Below are 25,936 nucleotides of genomic sequence, written 5' to 3'. Positions count from 1 at the left end.
CCAATGAGATGAAGCTGACTTGACTGCATTCAAGGAATAGGTAGAGGAACCTTAATGAATTAAGCACCCTATGGAGTCAGCTTTCACTGAAGCTTTGCTTCAGGTTGTGGAGCAGGAGATAAAGATTCCCAGAGAGGGAAAGCTGCAACATTTCAAAGTGAAGATGAGATTACCCTGGGGCTAATGTTTCTGTATTATTAAAAAATACTAATTTCATCTGACAAATAGGCTTGTTGGGCCTTTTTTCTCAAAATGGATATTCCAAATGTTTTAAGAGATTGCAAAGTGTCATGCCAACCTCTGGCATGACAGAAGGAAACATTATCATTTGGATAGAGCAAAACAATAAATTTAAAAACCAGCCCTGTGGGATTCCCTGGTGGCACAGCAGTTAAGAATCCACCTGCCAATGCAGGGGACACAGATTCGAGCCCTGGCCCAGGAAGATCCCACATGCCGCAGAGCAACTAAGTCCGTGCACCACAACTACTGAGTCTGCACCCTAGAGCCTGCGAACCACCAATACTGAGCCCGTGTGCCACAACTAAGCCCACGCGCTGCAATTACTGAAGCCCACGTGCCTAGAGCCCGTGCTCTGCAACAAGAGAAGCCACCACAATGAGAAGCCCATGCACCACAATGAAAAGCAGCCCCCACTTGCCGCAACTAGAGAAAGCCCACACGCAGCAACAAAGACCCAACACAGCCAAAAATAAATAAAAATAAAACAAATTTAAAATACCTAAAAAGAAAACAAAAAACCTGCCCTGTGCTAAAATTACCTACCAACACCTACTTCATGTTGTTACCATAATTTAACATCTAAATATATTGAAATTCCTCTCAGACAATGCTATAATCTTGTTTCCAAGAGTTATGTACTTTTTAAAGAGTTTAGGAGAAAAACAGTTATCGTATATCCCCAGATACTTACCATTACTTGCTCAAACTTTATCCCTTTGAAGTACCAAGTTTCTCTCTGGTGTCACTACCTGAAGAAAACCATTATCATTTCTTTTAGAGCATTTCTGTGATAAAAAATTATCTACGTTTACCTTCATTTGAGAATAATCTTCAATTCATTTAAAAGGACATTTTTCCTAGTTATAGACTTCTGGGTTAATTTTACCTTCAGCACTTTAAAGATGTTCTATTTTCTGGACTCTGTAGTATCTGGTAAGAAATACAATTATTTATTCAAATTACCATTACCCTATATATAATAAACTGATTTTTGGTAGGAACTTTCAAAATTTTTTCTTCATCATTGGCTTTCATCAGTTTGATTACATTGTGTTATCAGTATGCATTTGGGTTTATTCTCTTCAAGGTCACAATGCTTATTAAATCTGCACATATATGTCTTTCACCAAACAATATTATTATTTCTTCAAATGTTCTGTGCCAATCACCATGAGGTGACAGATGGGTAAAGAAAGTAGTATGTCCATATACTGCAATATTATTCATCTATAAACAGGAATGAATTATGGATACACAGTATGACATGTATGTTCTTCTTAATCATTGTGCTAAGTAAAAGAAACCAGACACATAAGGGTCTTATTCCATTTACACACCCTTTGACTATGGCAAGTAGTGTGGCTATACATATTTCTATACAAAATTTCTACTTGAACATTAATATTCCTTTACATATTTCCATACAAAATTTCTACTTGAACATTAATATTCCTTTAACTGAGAAATATACCTTTGTGTGGAATTGGTGGGTCACAGAGATTCTATAAATTGTTGGGGGACCACCATAGTGTTTTGCACAGTAGCCTCACTATTTGACATCCCCCCATAGCAAAGAACAAAAATCCCAACTTCTCCACATCCTTAGCAACATTTATTATTTCTCATTTTTCATTTTATACCCAAAATGTGAAGTGATATCTCATGATTATTTTGAATTGAATTTCTCAAGTAAAAATATTAAAATTCTTTTCATGTACTACGGCTCCTGGTATATTAACTTTTGAGAAATATTTACATCCTTAGTGCATTTCTAAATTGTACTTTTCTTCCGTTTTTTAGTTGGAAGTGCTCTTTATATATTCTCCATGCTAGTAAGTTCTCAAATACATAATTTCCAAGTATTTTCTCCCATTCTGTGAGCTGTCTTTTCACTTCCCTCAGAGTGTGCTATGGTGCACGTTTGTAAGTTGGATAAAGTCCAACTACGGGCATACCTCTGAGATAGTGAGTGTATTGTTCCAGCAAATATCACAGTAAAGTGAGTTGAGTCAAATGAATTTTTAGGTTCCCCAGTGGAAATAAGTTATATTTACTCTACATAGTAGTCTATTAAGTATGCAGTGGCATTATGCCTAAAAAACAATGTACATACCTTAACTAAAAAATACTGTCACCTGAGCCTTCAGTGAGTAGTTATCTCTCTGCTTGTAGAGGATATTGCCTTGATGTTGATGGCTGCTGACTGATGAGGGTGGTGGTTGCTAAAGATTGAGATGGCTATGGCAATTTCTTAAAATAAGACAGCAGTGAAGTCTGCCACATCAATTGACTCTTCCTTTCACGAACAACTTCGCTGTAACATGCAATGCTGTTTGGTAGCATTTTACCCACAGTGGAACTTTAAAATTGGAGTCAGTCCTCTCGAACTCTTCCACTACTTTATCAACTAAGTTTGTGTAATACTCTAAATCCTTTCTTGTCATTTGGACAATATTCAAAAGCATCTTTAATGGGTGTAGACTCCATATCAAGAAATCACTTTCTTAGTTCATCCATAAGAAGCATCTCCTCACCCATTAAAGTTCTGTGATGAGATTGCAGCAATTCAGTCACATCTTCGGGCTCCACTCCTAATTTTTGGTTCTCTTCCAATTTCCACATTTGGAGTTACCTCCTCCACTGACGTCTTGAACCTCTCAAAGTCATCCATGAGGGCTGGAATCAATGTCCTCCAAACTCCTGTTAATGTTGATACTCTGACCTCTTCCCATGAATCACGAATGTTCTTAATGACATCTGGAATGGTGAATCCATTCCAGAAGGTTTTCAATTTACTTTGCCCAAAACATCAAAGAAAACACTATCTATGGCAGGTATTGTCTTACAAAATGTACTTGTTAAATAATAAAAATTGAAAGTCGAAATTGCTCCTTAACTGACAGGATGCAGAATGGATGATATGTTAGCAGGCATTAAAAAAACATTAATTTCATTGTACATCTCCACCAGGGCTCTTGAGTGACCAGGTTCATTGTCAATGAGCAGCAATATTTTGAAAGGAATCTCTTTTTGCTGAGCAGTGGGTATCAACAGTAGGCTGAAAATATTCAGTAAACCATGTTGTAAACAGCTGTGCTCTCATCCAGGCTTTGTTGTTCCATTTGCGGAGCACAGGCAGAGTAGATTTAGCATAATTATTAAGAACCCTAGGATTTTCAGAATGGTAAATGACAACCGGCTTGAACTCAAAGTTACCAGTTGCATTAGCCTGACAAGAGAGTCATCCTGTCCTCTGAAGCCAGGAATTGGCTTCTCCTCTGTAGCTATGAATATCCTAGATGTACTTCTTCCAATAGAAGGCTGTTTTGTCTACATTGAAGACCTGTTGTTTAGTGTGGCCACCTTCATTAATTATCTTAGTCAGATCTTCTGAATAATTTGCTGCAGCTTCTACATCAGCACTTATTGCTTCACCTTGCATTTTTATGTTATGGAGATGGCTTCTTTCCTTAAACTTCATGAACGAACCTCTGCTAGCTTCAAACTTTTCTTCTGCAGCTTCCTCATCTCTGTCAACCTTCATAGAATTGAAGAGAGCTAGGGCCTTGCCCTGGATTAGGCTTTGGCTTAAGGGAATGTTGAGGCTGGTCTGTTCGTCTACCCAGACTGCTAAAACTGTCTCAGTATCAGCAATAAGGCTGTCTTGCTTTCTTATCATTTACGTGTTCAATGGAGAAGCACTTTTCATTTCCTTCAAGAATTTTTCCTTTGTATTCACAATTTGGCTAACTGGCACAAAAGGCCTAGTTTTTGGCCTGTGTAGGCATTCAACATGCCTTCCCCACTAAGCTTAATCATTTCTAGCTTTTGATTTAAAGTGAGAGATGTGCGAGTCTTCCTTTCACTTGAACACTTAGAGGCCACTGTAGGGATATCCACTGGCCTAACTTCATTGTTGTTGTTTCTCAGGGAATAGACAGGCCTGAGGAGAGGGAAAGAAACAGGAAAATGGCATGTCAGTGGAGCATTCAGAACACATACAACATTGATTAAGCTCACCATCTTATATGGATGTGGTATGTGATTTTCTAAAACAATTACAATAGTAACATCAAAGATCACTGATCACAGATCACCATAACAAATATAATGATGAAAATTTTTGAAATATTGCAAGAATTACCAAAATATGACACAGAGATATAAAGTGAGGAAATGCTGTTGGAAAAATGGTATCAATACACTTGCTCAATGTTGGGTTGCTACAAACTTTAAATTTGTAAGAAACACAATGTACTCAAAGTGCAATGAGGTATACTGTAAAACCAACTGCAATGAGGTATACTGTAATTTATTATTTCTTTTGATGATTTTACTTTCAGTGTCGTATCTAAGAATTGATCACCAAATTAAAGATCAAGAAAATTTTACTATACATTTTCAGTTATGGATTTTTGCAGTATTAGCTTGTATATTTAGCTTTTGATAGATTTTGAGTTAACTTCTGTAAAGGTTATGAGTTAAAAGTCCAATTACATTCTTTTATATGTTGATCTCCATTTGTCAAAGGACCATCTGCTAACGCTACTCCTTCATAATTGAATGGTCTTGGCAATCTTCTGGACAATCAATTAGCCATAAGTTGTATTTCTGAAATCTCATTTCTATGACATTGGCTTATATGTCTATCCTTACACAAATACCATACTGTTCAAGATTACTATTGCTTTGTTATGGTTTGAGAAAAGTGTAAATCATCCAAATTTATAGTTTTCAAGATTGTTTAGGCTATTCAGGTTGTTTGCAATTTCATACCTATTTTAGGTTCAACTTTTCCATTTCTGTAAAAAAGGCAGTTGAGATTTTGATAAGGATCACATTAAATCTGTATATTGCTTTATGGGCTGATGGCATGTTAAATATGCTTTCCAATAAATGAACACAGGATGTCTTTCCATTTGTTTAATTTCTTTCAGCAATGTTGTGTAGATTTCAATTTACAAGTCTCACATCTATTTGAATAAATGTACCCTACATATTTTATTATTTATGATATTGTAAATGGAATTGCTTATTTGCCTTTATTTATTGTCCATTGCTAGTACACAAAAATATAACCCATTTTCCTGTATACTCTGAAACTGCTGAATTTCTTATAAGATCTAATAGTTTTTTGCATGTATTCTTTAAGATTTTCTGTATGTATGACAATATCATGAGAATAGAGACAATTTTACATCTTCATTTCCAATTTTGATATATTTTATTCTTTTTCTTGGCTAATTGTTCTGGCTGAAACTTCTAGTACAAAGTTGAATACAAGAGGCATCCTAGTTTTATTTCTGGTCATAAGGAGACAGCCATCTTTCCCCTTTAACTATGTTACATGGTATTCATAAATGCCTTTCATCATGTTGAGGAAATTCAATTCTATTCCTAGTTTGTAGAGCTTTGTATATCACGAACGGGTATGTACTTTGTCTAATGCTTTCTTTGAAATGAATTATCACGTGTTATTTTTTTCCTTTCTACTATTAATATGGTATGTAACATTGATTTATGTATGGTGAGTCATCTTTGCAATTCTGGAAAAAAAATCCCATTTTGCTCATGGTGTATAATCCCTTTCAGCATGTTGTCACAATTTTTAACTAGTACTTTAAGGGTTTTGGCATTTATATTCATAAGGTATAATGACCCATAGATTTGTCTTTGTGTTTGTCTGACACTGGTATCATTGAAATGTTATCTCATAAAATGAATTTTAAAACGTTCCCTCAATTGTATTTTTGGAGAGAGGCTGAAAAGTGGTATTAATTCTTCCTTAACATCTGGAAGAATTCACCAGTGAAACCACTTAGTACTGGGCTTCTTTATTGGCAGATTTTAAAAAATATAATTTCCTGAGGTGACGTTCACATAACTTAAAAATAACAATTTAAAGTGAACACATTAGTGGCATTTAGCACATTCACATGGTTTAGTAGGAAACATTTTCATCACTACAAAGTAAAGCCCTATAGTCATTAAGCGGTTTCTCCACATTCCCTCTATTCCTAGTTCCTGGCACCAAATAATCAAAATTCTTTCTCAAAGTAATGTCTATATGTATAAAATCATATAACATGTGACTTTTTGTGTCTGGTTTCACTCACTTAGCATAATGCTTTGTAGGTTCATCCAAATTTATCATTTTGTCAGTGCCTCATGACTTCTGTGGCTTAATAATACTCCACTGTAGGCATATACCAAAATTTCATTGTCTCTGTGGACATTTGCACTGTATTCCACAGCAGTTGAACCATTTTAAATACCAGCTATGTGGATAAGATTCAATAATGTATATTCTTGCCAACACTTTTCTTTTTCATGCTTTTAAAATTACAAACACATTAGTGGATATGAAATTATCTCATGGCTCTGCTTTTACCTCACTTATGTCAAATACTATGAAGCATCTTTCATGTGCTTTTTGTCCATTTATACATTTTCTTTGAAGAAATGTCTTTTCAAGTTTTTGCCCATTCTTTAATTGGGTTGTCTACTTGTGGAGATGTAAGAGTTTTGTTTTTTTGTTTTTAATACATAACACATCCTTGATACTCGACCCGTATTGGGCATATGCTTTCTATTTTCTCATCTTCTGCATGTTGCCTTTTTCCTCCTTGGTAATGTTCTATCATGCACAAAAGTGTTGATTTTTGATAGCATCTAATATATTTATTATTTATTTACTTAGACTTTAGATATCACATCTAATATTCCATTGCCAAATCCAAGGTCATGAAGATTTATTTCTATGTTTTCTACTAAAAGTTACAGAGATTAGCTCTTACATTTGGGATGTTGATGCACATTGAGTTAATTTTGTATATGGTACATCTTCATTGCTGAGTCCATTTGTCCAAGCTCCATTTGTTGGTAGGGGTTCACCTTCATTCCTCTGCATGTGGAAATCCAGCTGTCAAGCACCATTTGTTGAAGGGACTACTCATTCCTCTAAATGATCTTGGAAACCTATCAATAAGCAACTGGGTATAGGTATACGGGTTTATTTCTAGAAACTCGATTCTATTTCATTGGTCAATATGTATATACTTATGCCAGGACTGTATCTTTTTTGATTAATGAAGCTATGCAGTAAGTTTTGAAATCAGAATTCAAGTCTTTGGACTTCGCTCTTTTTCAAGACTGATTTGGTTACTCACAAACCTTAGCAATTACGTATGAATTTGAGGACCAGCTTTTCCATTTCTGCATAAAAGGCTATACATATTTTGAAAGGAATTGCACTGAATCTGTTGATCACTATGGGTTGTACGACATCTTAAGAATACTGTATTACAATACATTTACACAGGATGTCTTTCCATCTATTTACATGTTCCTTAATTTATTCCAGCAAAGTTTTGCAGTTTTCACTGAACAAATACTTCAACTCCAGGCTAAATTTATTCCTAGGCATTTTATTCTATTGAATACTATGGTACATGGATTTTTTTTTTTTTTTTTTTTTTTTTTGTGGTATGTGGGCCTCTCACTGTTGTGGCCTCTTCTGTTGCAGAGCAAGGCTCCGGACGTGCAGGCTCAGCAGCCATGGCTCACGGGCCCAGTTGTTCCGCGGCATGTGGGATCCTCCCCAACCGCGGCACAAACCCATGTCCCCTGCATCGGCAGGTGGACTCTCAACCACTGCGCCACCAGGGAAGCCCGGTTCATGGATTCTAAAAATAATTTTAAAATTTCCTTTTCAGATTGTAATTAGCTACAGAAATACAAATAATTTTGAGTGCTGATGGTTTAATTTTGCTGATCTTATTATCTCTAGAAACTTTCTGTGAATTCCTTGGAATTTTCTACATAATAGGAGTATAAAAAGAGTTTTAATTCTTACTTTCCAATTACTATGCCTTCCATTCCTTCTTCCAGCCTAGTTGCGGTGGCTACAATATCCAGTACAATATATAACAGCAATGATGAAATCAGGTACATTCGTCTTGCTGATGATCTTAGCAGAAAAGCATTCAGTCATTTGACACTGATATTAGCTATGTGTTTTACATAAATGCTATTTATCATGTTCAGAAATTTCCTAATTCACATTTTTTTTTCTTTTCTGAAATCATGAAAGGTTTGTTGGTTTTTATCAAATTCTTGCTCTGTATCAACTGAGATGATCCTTTGGTTTCTTTCCCTCATTACATTAATGTGATGTATTATCCTTGTATTACTGGCAATAATTCTACTTATTTTTGGTGTATAATTCTGATAACATAATGTTGGTTTCTTTCTTGTAGAGTTTTTGGAAAAATTTGGAATCTATATTCTAAGACATACTGGTAATTAATTTTCTCTTCTTGTGATGGTTTTACTTGGCTTTGGTGTCAGAGTAATGTGGACACAGAGAATAACTAAGTATTCCCTCCTTTCCTTTTTTTTTTTTTTTTTTTTTTTTTTTTGCAGTACGTGGGCCTCTCACTGTTGTGGCCTCTCCTGTTGCAGAGCACAGGCTCTGGACGCACAGGCTCAGCGGCCATGGCTCATGGGCCCAGCCACTCTGCGGCATGTGGGATCTTCCCGGACTGGGGCACGAACCCGTGCCCCCTGCATCGGCAGGCAGACTCTCAACCACTGTGCCACCAGGGAAGCCCCTCCATTTTTTTTTAAAGAATCTGAGTGATTACTATCAACCCAATATTTGGTAGAATGTACCAGTGCAGGCATATGACAGAGGTCTTTACTGAGAGGTTTTATATTTTGGTTACTTGTTCAGTCCCTTTATTTATATAGATCTCTTCAAATTTTCAAAGTGATTCAGTATTTTTATGAATTATATTCCATTAAAAGTTATTACCAAATAATGGCCATATACACTGTTATACAATATGTCTTGTTGCTTCTATATTTTATACATAGGAGTTCATATCTCTTAATCCCATACCCCTACCTTGCACCTCCTCACTTCCATTTCCGCACCGATAACCACTGGTTTGTTTTCGACATCTATGAGTTTGTTTCTGTTCTGCTATGTACATTTGTTTTGATCTTTAGATTCCACATATAAGTGATTCCATACAGTATTTGTCTTTCTCAGTCTGACTTATTTCAGTAAGCATAATGTCCATCCACATTGCTGCAAATGGTAGAATTTCATTCTTTTTTATGGCTAATATTCCATTGTGGGTATGCATATGTGTGTGTGTATAATATACACACACACATGTATATATACCTCTTCTTTATCCATTCATCTATTGATGGACACTTGGGTTGCTTCCATATCTTGGCTATTGTATATGGTACTGCTATGAACACTAGGGTGCATGTATCTTTTTGAATTAGTGTTTTCATTTTCTTTGGACATACACCCAAGACTGGAATTGCTGAATCATATGGTGGTTCTATTTTTAGTTTCTTGAGGAACCTCCATACTGTTTTCCACAGTGGCTGCACCAATTTACATTCCCACCAACAGTGTACTAGTATTCCCTTTTCTCTACATCCATGCCAACGTTTGTTATTTGCAGACATTTTGAGGTTAGCCATTCTGATAGATGTGACGTGGTATCTCGTTGTTTTGATTCGCCTTTGTCTAATAATTAACAATGTTGAGCATCTTTTCATCTGCCTATTAACTATCTGTAGATCTTCTCTGGAAAAATGTCTGTTCAGGTCTTCTGCCCATTTTTAAATTGGGTTGCTTTTTAGATATGGAGTTGTATGACCTGTTTATATAATTTGGATACTAACCCCTTGTTGGTCATATCATTTGCAAATATTTTCTCCCACTCGGTAGGTCATCGTTTTGTTTTTTTGTTTTTTTTTTTTTTTCATCGTTTTGTTTTGTTGATGGTTTCCTTTCCTGTGCAAAAGCGTTTAAGTTTAATTAGGTCCCATTTGTTTATTTTTGCTTTATTTCTTTTGCCTTATATTATTGCCAATTCCTCCTTTTGTTTGTTAATATTTGCTTTATATATTTAGATGCTCCTGTATTGGGTGCATATAGTTAACAAGTATAATTTCTTGTACTGATCCCTTTATCATATTATCATGCCCTTGTCTTTTGTTATACCCTTTAAAGTTCGGTCTGATATGAGTATTATTACCCTCACTTTCTTGTTTCTATTTGCATGAAATATCTTTTTTCCATCCCCTCACTTTCAGTCTGTGTCTGTCTTTAGCTCTGAAGTGAGTCTTTTGTAGGCAGCAATGTAGATAGGTCCTGCTTTTATATCTAATCAGCCACCCTATGTGTGTTTTTATTCTTGGCCGTGCCACGTGGCATGGGGGATCTTAGTTCCCCAACAAGGGATCAAACCCACATCCCCTGCAGTGGAAGCACAGAGTCTTAACCACTGGACCACCAAGGAAGTCCCACCCTATGTGTTTTGATTGGGGCATTTAGTCTGTTGACATTTAAAGTAATTATTGATAGGTATGTACTTATTGTCATTTTATTACTTGTTTCCTTTTTGTTTTTGTAGTTCTCTGTTCTTCTTTTTGTTTCTTCCCCTATGGTTGATTTTATTTTTTTGAGCTGTTTCAGGATCACAGCAAAATTTAGGAGTAGAGATTTCCCATATACAAGCTGCACCACATGCATATCCTCCCTCATTATCAATGTCCCCCAACAGAATGGCACATTTGTTACAAGTGACAAATCTACACAGAGATATCTTAATCACCCAAATCCACAGATTACATTACGGTTCACTCTCAGTGTTGTATATTCTATGGGTACATAGAATGTATAATGACATATATTCATCGTTAACATATCATACAGAGTATTTTCATTGCCCTAAAAATCTTTTGTGCTGTACTTTTCATTCCACCCCACCCCAACCTCTGAGAACCACTGATCCTTTCACGTTCTCCATAGTATTCTCTTTTCTACAATGTCATATAGTTGGAATCATACATTATATAGCCTTTTCAGACTGGCTTCTTTCACTTTATAATATGCACATATGAAGGAATCATTCATGTCTTTTCATGGCTTCATATATCATTTCATTTTAGAATTAAATATTCCATTCTCTGAATGTACCACAGCTTATTTATTCCTTCACCTACTGAAAGACATCCTAATTCTTCCACATTTGGTCAATTATGAATAAAGCTGCTATAAACATCCATGTGCAGATTTCTGTGTGAACTTAAGTTTTCAACTCTTCTGGTAAATGTCAAAGTGCACAACTGCTGGATTTTATGGTAAGAGTATGTTTACTTTTTAAGAAATTGCCAACTGTCTTCTAAAGTGGCTACAACATTTTGAATCCCCACCAGCGATGAAGGAGAGTTACTGTTGCCCCACATCCTTGCCAAAATATGGTATGGTCAGTGTTTCAGAAGTTGGCCATTCTAATAGGTGTGCAGAGGTATCACAGTGATGGTTAAATTTCCATTTATTTTTTACATTAAGTCTTATCATATGTTTATTTTGATCTGTATATTTTCTTTGGTGAGGGGTCTATTAACATCTTTGACCCATTTATTTAAATTGGGTTGTTTTTTAAAATTTTTTATTATTTATTATTTAAAAATTATTTTTATTAATACAATGTTGTGTTAGTTTCAGGTATACAGCAAAGTGAATGAGTTATACATATGCATATATCCACTCCTTTTTTTCTTATATTCTTTTCCCATATAGGCCACTACAGAGTACAGAGTTCCCTGTGCTATACAGCAGGTTCTAATTAGTTATCTATTTTATATATAGTAGTGTGTATCTCCCAATTTATCCCTCCCCCCCTTTATCCCCTGGTAACTGTAAGTTTGTTTTCTACATCGGTGATTCTACTTCTGTTTTGTAAATGAGTTCATCTGTAACCTTTTTTACAGATTCCACATATAAGCAATATCATGTGATACTTGTCTGTTTCACTTACTTCACTCAGTATGACAATCTCTAGGTCCATCCATGTTGCTGCAAATGGCATTATTTTGTACTTTTTTATGGCTGAGTAATATTCCATTGTATACATGTGCCACACCTTTATCCATTCATCCATCAATGGACATTTAGGTTGCTTCCATGTCTTGGCTATTGTAAATAGTGCTGCAATGAACATTGGGTGCATGTATCTTTTCAAATTATGGTATTCTCCAGATATACGCCCAGGAGTGCGATTGCTAGATCAAATGGCAGCTCTATTTTTAGTTTTTTAAGGAACCTCCATACTGTTCTCCATAGTGCCTGTACCAATTTACATCCCCACCAACAGTGCAAGAGGGTTCCCTTTTCTCCACACTCTCTCCAGCATTTGCTGTTTGTAGATTTTTTGATGATGGCCATTCTGACTGGTGTGAGGTGATACCTCATTGTAATTTTGATAGCATTTCTCTAATAATTAGTGATGTTGAGCATCTTTTCATGTGTCTCATGGCCATCGGTATGTCTTCTTTGGAGATATGTCTATTTAGATCATCTGCCCATTTATGATTGGGTTTGTTGTTTTTTATTTTGATATTGAGCTGCATGAGCTGTTTGCATATTTTGGAAATTAATCCCTTGTGGGTCGCTTCATTTGCAAATATTTTCTCCCATTCTGAGGGTTGTCTTTTCATTTTGTTTATGGTTTCCTTTGCTGCGCTAAAGCTTTTAAGTTTAATTAGGTCCCATTATTTTTGTTTTTATTTTCATTACTCTAGGCAGTGGGTCAAAAAAGATGTTGCTGTGACTTATGTCAAAGAGTGTTCTGCTATATATTTCTCTAAGAGTTTTATAGTATTCAGCCTTACATTTAGGTCTTTAATCAACACTGAGTTTATTTTTGTGTATGATGTTAGAGAGTGTGCTAATTTCCTTCTTTTACATTTAGCTGTCCAGTTTTCCCAGCACACTTACTGAAGAGGCTGTCTTTTCTCCATTGTATCTTCTTGCCTCCTTTGTCAAAGATAAAGTGACCATATGTGCGTGGGTTTATCTCTGGGCTTTCTATCCTGTTCCATTGATCTATATTTCTGTTTTTGTGCCAGTACCATACTGGCATATATATCATATATATGCTCTTTTGTCATATATATCAATTTTCACTTGGGTCTATTTCTGGGCTACCTATTCTGTTTCATTAATCTATTTGTCTATTGGGGGAATAATACAACACTATCTTGATTACTGTCTGTAGCTTTAAAATAAGTCTTGAAGTAGAGTAGTGTGAATCTTTCAACTTTGCTCTTCTCAAATAACATGTTGGTAATGCAGGGTATTTTGTCTCTCCATATAAACTTTATAATCAGTTTGTTGATATCCACAAAATAACTTACTGGAATTTTTATTAGGACTACCTTGAAGCTATTCATCAAATTGGGAAAAACATACATCTTGAATATATTGAGTCTTCTTTATCCATGAACATGTACTGATACTATCTCCATTAAATCAGGTAATTTCTATTATCAGAATTTTACAGTTTTCCTCATATATATCTTGTACATATTTTGTTAGATTTATACCAGTTTCATTTCGGAAAGTATGAATGTGAACAGACCTGTGTTTTTAACTTCAAATTCCACTTGCTTGTTGCTGCTGTCTAAGAAAGTGACTGAAAAACCTTGTATCCTGAATCCTTTCTATAATTTTTTCAGTTCTGGGAAGGTATTTTTGGTTTTAGTTTTGTCAATTCATATTTTCTACATAGACAAACATGTCATTTCCAACCAAAGTCAGTTATATTTTTTCCTATCCAAAATGTATTCCTTTAATTTCCTTGTCTTTGCTTTAGCTAGAATCCAGTACAATGTTAAAAAGGAGTGGTGGCACATATATATACAATGGAATATTACTCAGCCATAAAAAGAAACGAAACTGAGCTATTTGTAATGAGATGGATAGACTTAGAGTCCGTCATACAGAGTGAAGTAAGTCAGAAAGAAAAAGACAAATCCCGTATGCTAACACATATATATGGAATTTAAGGGAAAAAAATGTCATGAAGAACCTAGGGATAAGGCAGGAATAAAGACGCAGACCTCCTAGAGAATGGACTTGAGGTTATGGGGAGGGGGAAGGGTGAGCTGTGACAGGGCGAGAGAGAGTCATGGACATATACACACTAACAAACGTAGTAAGGTAGATAGCTAGTGGGAAGCAGCCGCATGGCACAGGGATATTGGCTCGATGCTTTGTGACAGCCTGGAGGGGTGGGATAGGGAGGGTGGGAGGGAGGGAGACACAAGAGGGAAGACATATGGGAACATATGTTTATGTATGACTGATTCACTTTGTTATAAAGCAGAAACTAACACACCATTGTAAAGCAATTATACCCCAATAAAGATGTTAAAAAAAAAAAAAGGAGTGGTGACAGGGGACATCTTTGCCTTTTATCTGATCTTGGTGTGAAAGCTGCTAGCTTCTCACCATTAGGTATCAAGCTGTAGGTTTTATGTAGATAGATCATCTTTATCAGGCTGAGTTAGTTCCCCCTGCATTCCTAGTTTATTGCAAGGTTTTTGTTTTTTTAAATCACAAATGGGTGTTGGATTTTGTCAAATGCTTTTCCTGCATCTATTGCTATGATCATGTGATTTTTCTTTTTTTAGCCTGTTGATGTAAGAGTTTACATTAATTAATTTTCTCTTCAAATATGTTCTCATGCCCTTTCTCTCTCCCTTCTCCTTCTGGGACCCCTACAATGTGAATATTGGTGCATTTAATGTTGTCCCAGAGGTCTCTTACACTGTCCTCATTTCTTTTCATTCCATTTTCTTTATTCTGTCCTGTGGCACTGATTCCCACCACTGTCTTCCAGCTCACTTATCTGTTCTGCCTCATTTATTCTGCCATTAATTCCTTCTAGTGTGTTTTTCATTTCAGCTACTGTATTGTTCATCTCTGTTTAACAGTTTGTTCTTTAAATCTCTACCTCCAGGGAGATCAGCTCGATGCTTTGTGATGACCTAGAGGAGTGGGATAGGGAGGGTGGGAGGGAGGCTCTAGAGGGAGGGGATATGGGGATGTAAATATACATAAAGCTGATTCACTTTGCTGTATAGCAGAAACTAACACAATATTGTAAAGCAATTGTATTCCAATAAAGATGTTAAAAAAATAATAATAAAGCAAATTTGAAAACAAAACAAAAATCTTTGTTAAACATTTCTTACATCTTCTCGGTCTGTGCCTCCATTCTTTTTCCAAGATCCTGGATCACCTTTACTATCATTAGTATGAATTATTTTTCAGGTAGATTGCCTATCTCCACTTCACTTAGCTGTTCTTCTGGGGTTTTATCTTGTTCCTTCATCTGGACTACATTTCTCTACCGTCTCATTTTGTCCAACCTTCTGTGGGTTTTTCTCATGTGTTTTTATATAAATTTATTTAAAATTTTATTTGGGGCTGCATTGGGTCTTCGTTGCTGTGTGCAGGTTTTCTCTAGTTGTGGCAAGCTGGGGCTACTCTTCACTACTGTGAGCGGGCTTCTCATTGCAATGGCTTCTCTTGCTGCGGAGCACAGGCTTTAGGTGCACAGCTTCAGTGATTGTGGCACTTGGGCTCAGTAGTTGTGGCTCATGGGCTCTAGAGTGCAGGCTCAGTAGTTGTGGCACACAGACTTAGCTGTTCTGTGGCATGTGGGATCTTCCCAGACCAGGGATCAAACCTGTGTCCCCTGCCTTGGCAGGAGATTCTTAACCACTGCACCACCAGGGAAGTCCTAACCTTCTGTGTTTGTGATGTCCCTTCCACAGGCTGCAGGGTCATAGTTCCTCTTGCTTCTGGTGTCTGCCACCCGGGTGGGTAAAGTTGGTCCAGGGGCTTGTGCAGTCTTCCTGGTGGAAGGGACTGGTACCTGCCATTTCAAGGGGTGGGTTTAGAGGTGGCTGTGAGCTCAGTACAACTTTAGGCAGCCTGTCTGCTGATGGGTGGAGCTGTGTTCCCAGCCTGCTGGTTGATTGGCCTGAGGCATCCCAGCACTGGAGCCTGCAGGCCGTTGGGTGGGGCCATGTCTCAGTGCCAAAATGGTGACCTCCATGAGAGCTCACACCAATTAATATTTCCTGGGGCTTCTGCCACCAATGTCCTTGCCCCCACAGTGAGCCACAGCCGACACCTGCCTCCCCAGGAGATCCTCCAAGACCCGCCAGTAGGTCTAGCCCAGGTTCCTATGGAGTCACTGCTTTGTGCTGAGTCCCAGTGCACATGAAGCCTTGTGTGCGCCCTCTAAGAGTGGAGTCTGTTTCCCCCACTGCTATGCAGCTCCTGCACTCATGCCCTGCTAGCCTTCAAAGCCAAATGCTCTGGGGGCTTCTCCTCCCAATGTCAAACCCTCAGGCTGGGGGAGCCTGACGTAGGGCTCAGAACTCTCACTCCTGTGGGAGAACCTGATATATTTTCCAGTTTGTGGGTTGCCCACCTGGCAGGTATGGGATTTGATTATATCATGAAAGTGCCCCTCCTACCATCTCATTGTGGATTCTTCTTTGTCTCTGGATGTAAAATATATTTTTTCATAGGTTCCAGCCTTTTTTATTGATGGCTGTTCAGCAGTTAGTCGTGATTTTGGTGTTTTCATGACAGGAGGTGAGCACAAATCCTTCTACTCTGCCATCTTGTCCAGAATGGAGGGGCTGCTTTTAGTTTGGATGATTGCTGCCTCTTTCCTCAGTGTGTGCTAGCCATTATCCCCTTGATATGGGGTGTGCAGGTCTGGTGGCCTGTGCACACTCCCAGGACAGCAGGGGCAGGGACTGGCATCTGACCATTAATTAATTTTCAAATGCTGAAACAACCTTGCATACCAATTATATATTCCATTTATTCATGATGCATAATTCTTTATACATTGTTGTATTTGATTTGCTAATATTTTGTTGAGAACTTTTATCTATGTTCATGAAAGATACTGGTCTGCAGTTTTCTTGTAATGCCTTTGTCTGATTTTCCTATTAGGGTAATGTTGGCCTCACAGAATAAGTTAGGAAACATTTTCTCTGCCTCTATCCTCTGAAAACGATTGTAGAGTATTGGGATGATTCCTTCCTTAAATGTCTTACAGAATTTACTAGTGAACCCATCTGGGCCTGGTGCTTTCTGTTTTGAAAGGTTATTAAATATTGATTCAATTTCCTTCATAGATATAGGACTAAGGAGCTTGTCTACTTTTTTAAATGTAACTTTTTCTATACTCATCTTTTTTCTTTTTTTGGCTGCACCATACACCTTGCAGGTTCTTAGTTCCCTGACAAGGGATTGATCCTGGGCCCCTGGCAGTGAGAGAACCAAGTCCCAACCACTGGACCACCAGGGAATTCCTGAGATTGTCTATTTTTATTGTGTAAGTTTTGGTAAACTGTGTCTTTTGAGGAATTGGTCCATTTCATTTAGATTATCAAATATGTGGGCACAGAATTGTTTATAGTATTCCTTTATTATCATTTCAGTGACCACAGGATCTGTAGTGATGTCCCATCTTTCATTTCTGATATGAGTAATTTGTGTCCTCTGTTTTATTTTTCTTAGTCTGTCTAGAGGCTTATGAATTTCATGGATCTTTTGAAAGAACCAACTTTTGGATTCATTTACTTTTTGTATTTCTTGTTTTCAGTTTTATTAATTTCTGCTCTGTTATTTTTCTTCTTTAGATTAATTTGCTTTTTTCTAGTTTCCTAAGGTAGAAATTTAGATTGAGTTTAGTTGTTTCTTGTTTTCTATAAATACATATCCGGTGCTATAAATTATTCTCTGAGCACTGCTTTCATTACATGCTACAAATTTTGGTAAGTAGAGTTTTCATTTTCATTTAATTAAAAATATTTAAAAATTTCACTTGATACTGCTTCTTTAACACATGTGTTATTTAGAAGTGTTTTTAATCTCAACACATTTGAGATTTTCCAGATATTTCTAATCAGGAAAATTATTGATTTGTAATCTCATTCCATTGCAGTCTGAGAGCATATATTGATTTTATTCTTTTAAATTTGTTAAGGTGTGTTTTATGGCCCAAAATGTTTTCCATTTTGCTGAATGTTCCATGTCAGCTTGAGAAGAATGTGTAATCTTAGTGTTGTTCAATGAAGTAGTCTATAGATATTCATTAGACCCAGCTGATTGATGGTGGTGTTGAGTTCAACTATGTCCTTACTGATTTTCTGCCTGCTGGATTTGTCCATTTCTGAAAGAGAGGTGTTGAAGTCTCTAACTAATAGATGGTTTCATCTATTTCTCTTTGTAGTTTGCATAGGTTTTGCCTCAAATAGTTTGATGTTCTGTTGGTAAGTGTATACACGTGAAGGACTGTTGTATCTTTTTGGAGAACTGACCCCTTTATCGTTATGTAATGACCTTCTTTATCCCTGACACCTTTAATTTCTTTGAAATCTCCTCCATCTGAAATTAATAGAGGTACTCCTACTCTCTTTTCACTAGTGTTAACATGATATATCTTTTCCACCCATTTACTTTTTTTTTTTTTTTTTTTTTTTTGCGGTACACGGGACTCTCACTGCTGTGGCCTCTCCTGCTGTGGAGCACAGGCTCTGGATGCACAGGCTCAGCAGCCATGGCTCACGGGACCAGCCGCTCCGCGGCATGTGGGATCTTCCCGGACTGTGGCACGAAGCCATGTCCCCTGCATCAGCAGGCGGACTCTCAACCACTGTGCCACAAGGGAAGCCCACTCATTTACTTTTATCTGTATGTGTCTTTATAATTCACTTCTTTTAGGAAGCATATAGTTGGCTTTTGTTATCTGACCTACTCTGAACACTCCCAAATTTGTGCAATTAGAACACTGATGTTGAAAGTGATTATTGATATAGCTGGATTAATATCTACTATATTTGTTCCTGTTTTCTATTTGTTGCACTTTTTCTCTGTTCCTATTTTTGTCTTTTAATTTTTTTGGCCTTTTGTGGTTTTAACTGAGCATTTTATATGATTCCATTTTCTCCCCTTTATTAGCATATCAGCTAATACTTCTTTTGTAACTTTTTTTTAGTGCTTGCCACAATGCAATATACATTTACAATTAATTCAGGTCTGCTTTCAAACAACATTATATCACTTCCCGGTAGTGTGAGTACCTTTTAATAACAAAATACTCCTAATTCCTCCCTCCTGTACCTTATATCATTGCTTTCACTAATTTCACTTATATGTAAGTAAACATAAGCACAAACATATATGCATATGATATATAAAAGTACACATGATTGAATACAGTGTTATTATTAACAAACTATTACCTGTTAGATCAATTAATAATAAGAAAAAAAGTTTTTATTCACCTTCACTCATTCCTTCTTCAAGGCGCTTCGATACTTTATGTAGATCCGAGTTTCTAATCTTTATCACTTTCCTCCTCTCTAAGCACTTCTTTTAACGTTTCCTGAAAGGTCTACTGGCAAAAAATGGACCTTCAATTTTTGTTTGTCTGAGAAGGTCTTTATTTCTTCTTCGCTTATGAAGGATAACTTTGCAAAGTACAGAACTCTAGTTTCCAGGTTTTTTTCTCTAACCACTTTAAATATTTCACTCCATGCTTTTCTTGCTATCATTTCTGAGAAGTCAGATGTGATTCTTATTTTTATTCCTCTATAAAGGTGTCCTCATTTCTTTTACAGTGTTTTTGATATTTAACATTTCTTTTGGTTCTTAGGATTTCCATCTCTCTGCTTACATTGCCCATCTGTTCCTACATGCTGTCTACGTCACCCACTAGAGTCCTTAACATAGTCCTCTCACTTCTTTCAGGATTTTTTTTTAGCTTTAATTTTCTGTAGTTTTTTAAAATGATATTCCTAGGTATAGTTTTTGGCCCATTTATCTTGGTGCTCTCTGAGCTTCCTGGATCTGTGCTGTGGTGTCTAACATTAATTTGGGGGAAAATTTCAGTCACTATTACTTCAAATATAACTTCTGTTCCTTTACTTCTTCTTCTTGTATTCCCATTACATGTATGTTACACTTCGTGGTTGTGCCACAGTTCTTCAATATTCTACTTTTTTCTTCAGTCTTTTGTTCCCTTTGCTTTTGGTTTTCAAGAATTCTATTACTATATCCTTGAGCTCAGAGATTCTTTCCTCAGCCTTGTTTAGTCTACTAAGGGGCCCATCAAAACCATTCTTCATTTCTGTTACAGTGTTTTTTATATTTATCACTTCTTTTGGTTCTTTCTTAGGATTTTCATCTCTCTACTTACACTGTCCGTCTCTTCTGGCATGCTGTCTACTTCACCCATTTAGAGCCCCTAGAATATTAATCATAGTTGTTTTAAATTCCAGGTCTGATAACTCCAATATACCTGCCATCTCTGGTTCTGGTCCTTGGTCTGCATCTTCAAATTGGGTTTTTTTGCCTGTAGGTATGCCTTGTCGTTTTTTCTTGATAGCTGGACACGACATACAATGTAAAAGGAACTGCTATAACAAGGCTTTAGTAATGGGATGGTGAAGCGTGAGGGAAGGAGAAACATTCTACAGTCCTATAATTAGATTTCGATCTCTCAGTGACCGTAGTCTCTGGACTATGTAACTTCACAACAGCTTCTCAGTTTTATTCTTCTTGCCTTGGGTGGGACAGGATGGCTACAGTAAGCTGGAGTTGGGTATTCCCCTTCCCCAGGTTAAGTTAGGCTATGATAATACCCCAGCAGGTTAGGCTCTGGTTAAATAGTTGCCTCTGAGGTCAGGTCTTCTTAAGAACAGAGTACTCTGGCTTATTTCAAAATGATTCCCCTGTCTCTCCCCCTGACAGAAGTACAAGGGTATTTTTCTCCTGTATGTACTCCTGGAGGTAAATCTCACAATATTGCGGAGATCCCTCTATGACTGGGTTCCCAAGGAGTTTTTACCTCTCAGACTTGTCCACACTGAGGCTCCAGCAATTTAACTTACAGTTCAGGTTTTCCTATCCTGGCACTGGTTCCTGCAGTGGTTTCTGCTCCTCTACTACAGTAAGCCATGATTCCCTGTATTCACCTGTCTCTTCTCTCCAATCTTGTGGGCAATAGTTTGCCCTGTGTCCTCTCCTCTTTTACAGATACAAGAAGCACTGGTGATTTTTCAGTCTGTTTAGTTTTTTACTTATCTTTTGGATGGAGTGGCTCCAAGCTCCTTACATGTGGAACTAGAAACCTCACTTCTTTTGAAGTCTACTAGTGATCAGTCACTGCATATCAGGTATTCAGTTTACATGCAAAAATGTAGTTATGTTGCCTCCTTGTCTTCCAGGGATGAACCCATACAACATCTTCGAAAATACATAATCAAAAAAGGAAATGGCCAAGAAAAAAAAATAGAAGTGCAGTAAGAAAAGTGTTAATACTGACGGGAAATTTGAAATTAATGTAAACATAGTTATAACATAATTGGCTGACCATGGAAATGTTGACAATATCATTTGAGATGTTTAGATATGCACCTGTAGTAACTTACCAGTACAAATGAGAACAGTGACTGTGCTGAAAAGGATGAAGATGTCCAATAGGGAATGACATACCAGCAAAAAATTTTATATTAAAGAAACTTTCAGAAATATTTCATGACATTGAAAGCATGAAAGATGAAATGCTGGATGGAAATCCATATTTAGAAAGAAGAATGACAATTCAGCAAACTATAGAAAAGATGTTCATTCCTAATATACAAATTATACGAGAAGAAAGTAAGCACTGTTAAATCTACTATTGATAATTTTTATAATGAAATAAAACACTCTAATTTTAAATGTTTCTAACATTTCATATTAAAATATAGTAAATAACTGTTAGCTTAACTAATGCTTTAAATTTCCTATACATTTGTGATTGACAGTAAGAATTTTTAATGTTTTGACAAAAAACTTTTTAGGTAATGGAGCAACAGTAATTTTTCCATTAATTAATACTGCTTTCAGGTAGCAGTCATTTTTACAGTCCCACAATACTATGTAAAGCAAGATTTGCCTATATTTCATGGGATTTTTTGGGGGGTGGGGTGCCACTGTAAATGGTACTGTTAATTAAATTTTGATTTCCAAATATTCACAGCTAGTATACTGAAATGCATGCCCTTTATTGTTTTTTATTGCCTTATGGTATTGGGTTGAACTTCCAGTGCAAAACTGAATAATCATGGTGAAATCTAACATACTTGCCTACTTCCTGTTCATAGAAGGGGAAACCATTAAGTCTTTAATGGTTGATACTGATGTTACTATCAATGTTTAGGAGATTCAATTTATCACATTAATGAGGTTGCCTTCTATTCCAAATTTGCTAAGCATTTTTTTGTTATGAAAAGGTTTTAAATTATGTCAAATGCTTTTTCTTTTTGTACATATTGAGATAACATGTTTTCTTTTTTAGTTACATGATTGACTTCCAAATGTTGAATTACTCTTTCAGTTCTGAACCGGACCATTTTCAAATACACCCAGAGCATTCTGTTCTCCTTAAAAAAGGCACACTGTCAAGGGAAACATTTTATCACAGTCAAACAGACCTCGGGTAAGGGAAATCCCAACTTCTGTTCCCTACAGCCTTTGACATAGAGGAAAGAAAATACCCAACTCCAGTCCCTTTGAGCCTCTGACAGAAAAAAGGGAAGTACCCAAATCCAGCCCTTTCTAGCCTTCCTGTCTCACCTCAAGTGGGAAAAACCCAAGAATCACTTGGTAGGGTCACAGACAAGGGGCACAGGCTCACTAGAAGACTGAGACTTAATCACAGGGATATAAATGCTACTCCTCTCCCCACATACCTTACCAACATATTAACAGAGCTCCTCTTTCCACTTTTCAGAGTTCTCCTTGGGTTGCCTCTTAAGTTATTTCCAGGGATTACAGTGTACTTAAGAGTGGAGGAACAGGGAGAAATGTATCTATGTCACACTTTCTGAAACAGAAGTCCTGGTGCCTGTTTTTATAAATAAAGTTTTACTGGAAAACAGTCACACTCATTCATTTATTAATTGTCTAAGGTGACTTCTGTGCTACAATGGCAGAGTTAAGTAGTGTGAAAGACCAGGACTTGAAAAGCATAAAACACCTTCGATTTGGTCCTTAAACTTTCTGACTCCTGTGTTAGAGGGCATTATGGTAAAGCCCCAAATACAACAGCAACAAAAAGGATAAAATATTATGAATAAGCAGGTCAAAAACTGTTTAAAATATATATAAAGATAACCATAAAATACACATTAAAAATTCAAAAAGAGCCTTAAATAAATAAAAAGACATCCCTTGTTTTTGGATTAGGATGTCCCAAGATCTTCAAGACAACACTTATAAGTTTATAAATTTTATAAACATAATTTTATAAATTTAATAAAATCCTCCCCCCAAAATCCCCAAAAATTAGTTTTACAGAGCTACACAAATTGATCCTGAAGTTCAACTGGAAAAATAAACCCACATAAATTTCTAGGAAAACACTGAAGAAAAAAAAAGCTCCATGAGTGAACTAACCTGACAAGTTATTATAATATACTATAAAGCCTATATAATCAGGAGTGTGGTACTAGCCCCTGAATAGAGAGGTCAATGGAAAGGAACAGAAAAGTCCAGAAAACAGACCCAACTATATGTAAAAGCTTACTACATCACAGTCCTTTTGCAGTTAATAATGTATTGCTTCACAATATCTTGCAATGTTATAAGCTCATAGTCCCGTTCTTTATTTTACTTTTTTATATATAATACATACATGTATGTTATAGACCTAATACAACGATGTTACAATTTTAATTTTTAATAAGGTATTTGCTTTATAAAGCTATGAAGACAGACAAGGCCAAAAAAAAAAAAAACAAACTTTGCATTTACCCTGATATTTAGCAGTTCTAATGCCCTTCATTCTTTTCTGAGGATCCAAGTTTTCAAGAAGTTTCATTTACTTCTGTCTTAAGTACTTCTTTATCTTGTGGTGTAATACAGATCCATTTGTAACAAATACTCTTAGTTTTCTTTTATTGAAAATGCCTTTATTCCATCTTCATTTTTGAGTATTTTCACTGGATATACCTTAAGGATTGACAGGTTTGTTTCTTTTTTTTTTTTTCGCTCACAACTTTAAAGGTGCTGTTCCATGCAGTTTGGCTGAAATGGTTTCTGATGAGAAGTCAGAAAGTAATATGATCATTATGCCCATGTATATGTCATTTTTGTGTTGCTAAGCTTACACTTTTTGTTTGGCTTCAGACACTTTAATTATGATGTGCCTAAGGTGGCCTTCTTTACCTTTATCATGCTTCATATTTAGCATTTTCTGTCTGCAAATTTTTACATTTAATGGAGTTTGAGAATTTTTCATTTAAAAAATGTTTTTCCCTATTTGTCTCTTTCATCTCTTCTGATATCCCAATTACACATATGTTTGACTGATGTGATCTAACAGGTTTCCGTGGCTCTGTTCAGTTTTTCTCATTCTTTTTTTTACTCGTTTCCTCACCTAAGATAATTTTTATTGATCTGGCTCCAAGCTCACTTACTCTTTCTTCTGTCACGTCTATACACATACAGAAGTTAAATCTCCTCAATGAACTCTGCACTTCAGAAATTACATTGTTGTTTTCCAGCATTTCCATTTATTTCCTTTTCATGAGCTCCTTGTGGAGAGTTTCCATTTTTCTACTGAGATTTTCATGCATTGAAAATATGTTGTTTCAACGTGTGGACACGGCAGGGGGAAGGAGGGCTGGGATGAATTGGGAGACTGGGATTGACATACATATGCTGCTAGGTATGAAACAGATAACTAGTAAGGACCTGCTGTATAGCACAGGGAAATCTACTCAGTGCTCTGTAGCAATCTGGATGGGAGGGAAATCCAAAAGGGGGGGGGATATGTGTATACATATGGCTGGTTCACTTCGCTGTGCATCAGGAGCTAGCACAACATTGTAAAGCAACTATACACCAATAAAAATAAATAAATATTTAAAAAAGAAAATATGTTGTTTCACTTCATTGAGAATAAAAATGCCCACTTTAAAATTCTCAAATGCTAGTTTACAATTTTGGTTTACCTTAGAGTTGGAATTCGGTTCTTCATAAGAATGAACATTGTAATTCATAGGAAGACCACTATAAAAATAATGTACAGAACATAAGCTAAATAGTAAATAGGAAAACTAAAATGAAATTCTAAAACAATTCAACTGCTCCCAGAAAAGCAAGAAAGGAGGAACAAAGAAACTAATAATGGAGGAAACAAATAGAAAGCCAAAAAATAAAATGGCAGACCCCAGCAGAGACTCGGCAATAATTCCAATAAATGTTAATGGAATAAATGCTCCACTTAAAAGGCAGAGACTGTTAAAAATCAATTTAAAAACTAACATAAACTAAATATGAAATACAGAGGTGAACTTTAAATATAAAACACAAATAGACTGAAATGGGTGGAAAAACAATATCAGAAGGAAATGATAAGCATAAGTTCACTAAAATAGTTGCATTAATAGTAGATAAAACAGATTTAAAAACAAAACTTATTACTGGAAATCAAGAAGGACTAAGACTAAAAAAAGTACTGATTCAACAATACACAATAATCATAAACGTATTTGCACTCAGTAACAGAATACATGAACTACATCAAAATACATGAACTAAAGACTGACAAAATAAAAGGTAATTCTACACTCATGGTTGCTAATTTTAAACCTCTGTCAGCAATTCACAGACATAAAAAAAAAATTCAGGAATGCATACATGCATAAAAGATATGAACAACGTTATCAATCACCTAGATTCAATTGATACTGTTAGATAATACAACAAAAATGACATAACACACAT

At 36.2% G+C, this 25,936-nt stretch overlaps 1 pseudogene across 1 annotated transcript in view; it reads right to left on the bottom strand.

The window, feature by feature from the left end:
• Positions 1-25,936, bottom strand: part of LOC307180290 (dnaJ homolog subfamily B member 6-like) — a 92,972-nt pseudogene that overhangs the window by 27,163 nt on the left and 39,873 nt on the right. Inside the window, exon 3 of the transcript XR_013831749.1 lies at positions 935-4,186. The product of XR_013831749.1 is annotated as a dnaJ homolog subfamily B member 6-like (transcript). The remainder of the gene's footprint in view (positions 1-934; positions 4,187-25,936) is intronic.

The sequence above is a fragment of the Stenella coeruleoalba genome (assembly GCF_951394435.1).
Source record: "Stenella coeruleoalba genome assembly, chromosome: X".
NCBI lineage: Eukaryota > Metazoa > Chordata > Mammalia > Artiodactyla > Delphinidae > Stenella > Stenella coeruleoalba.
The sequence above is the reverse complement of the archived record's forward strand: the minus strand, read 5'-3'. Positions and strand labels throughout refer to the sequence as shown.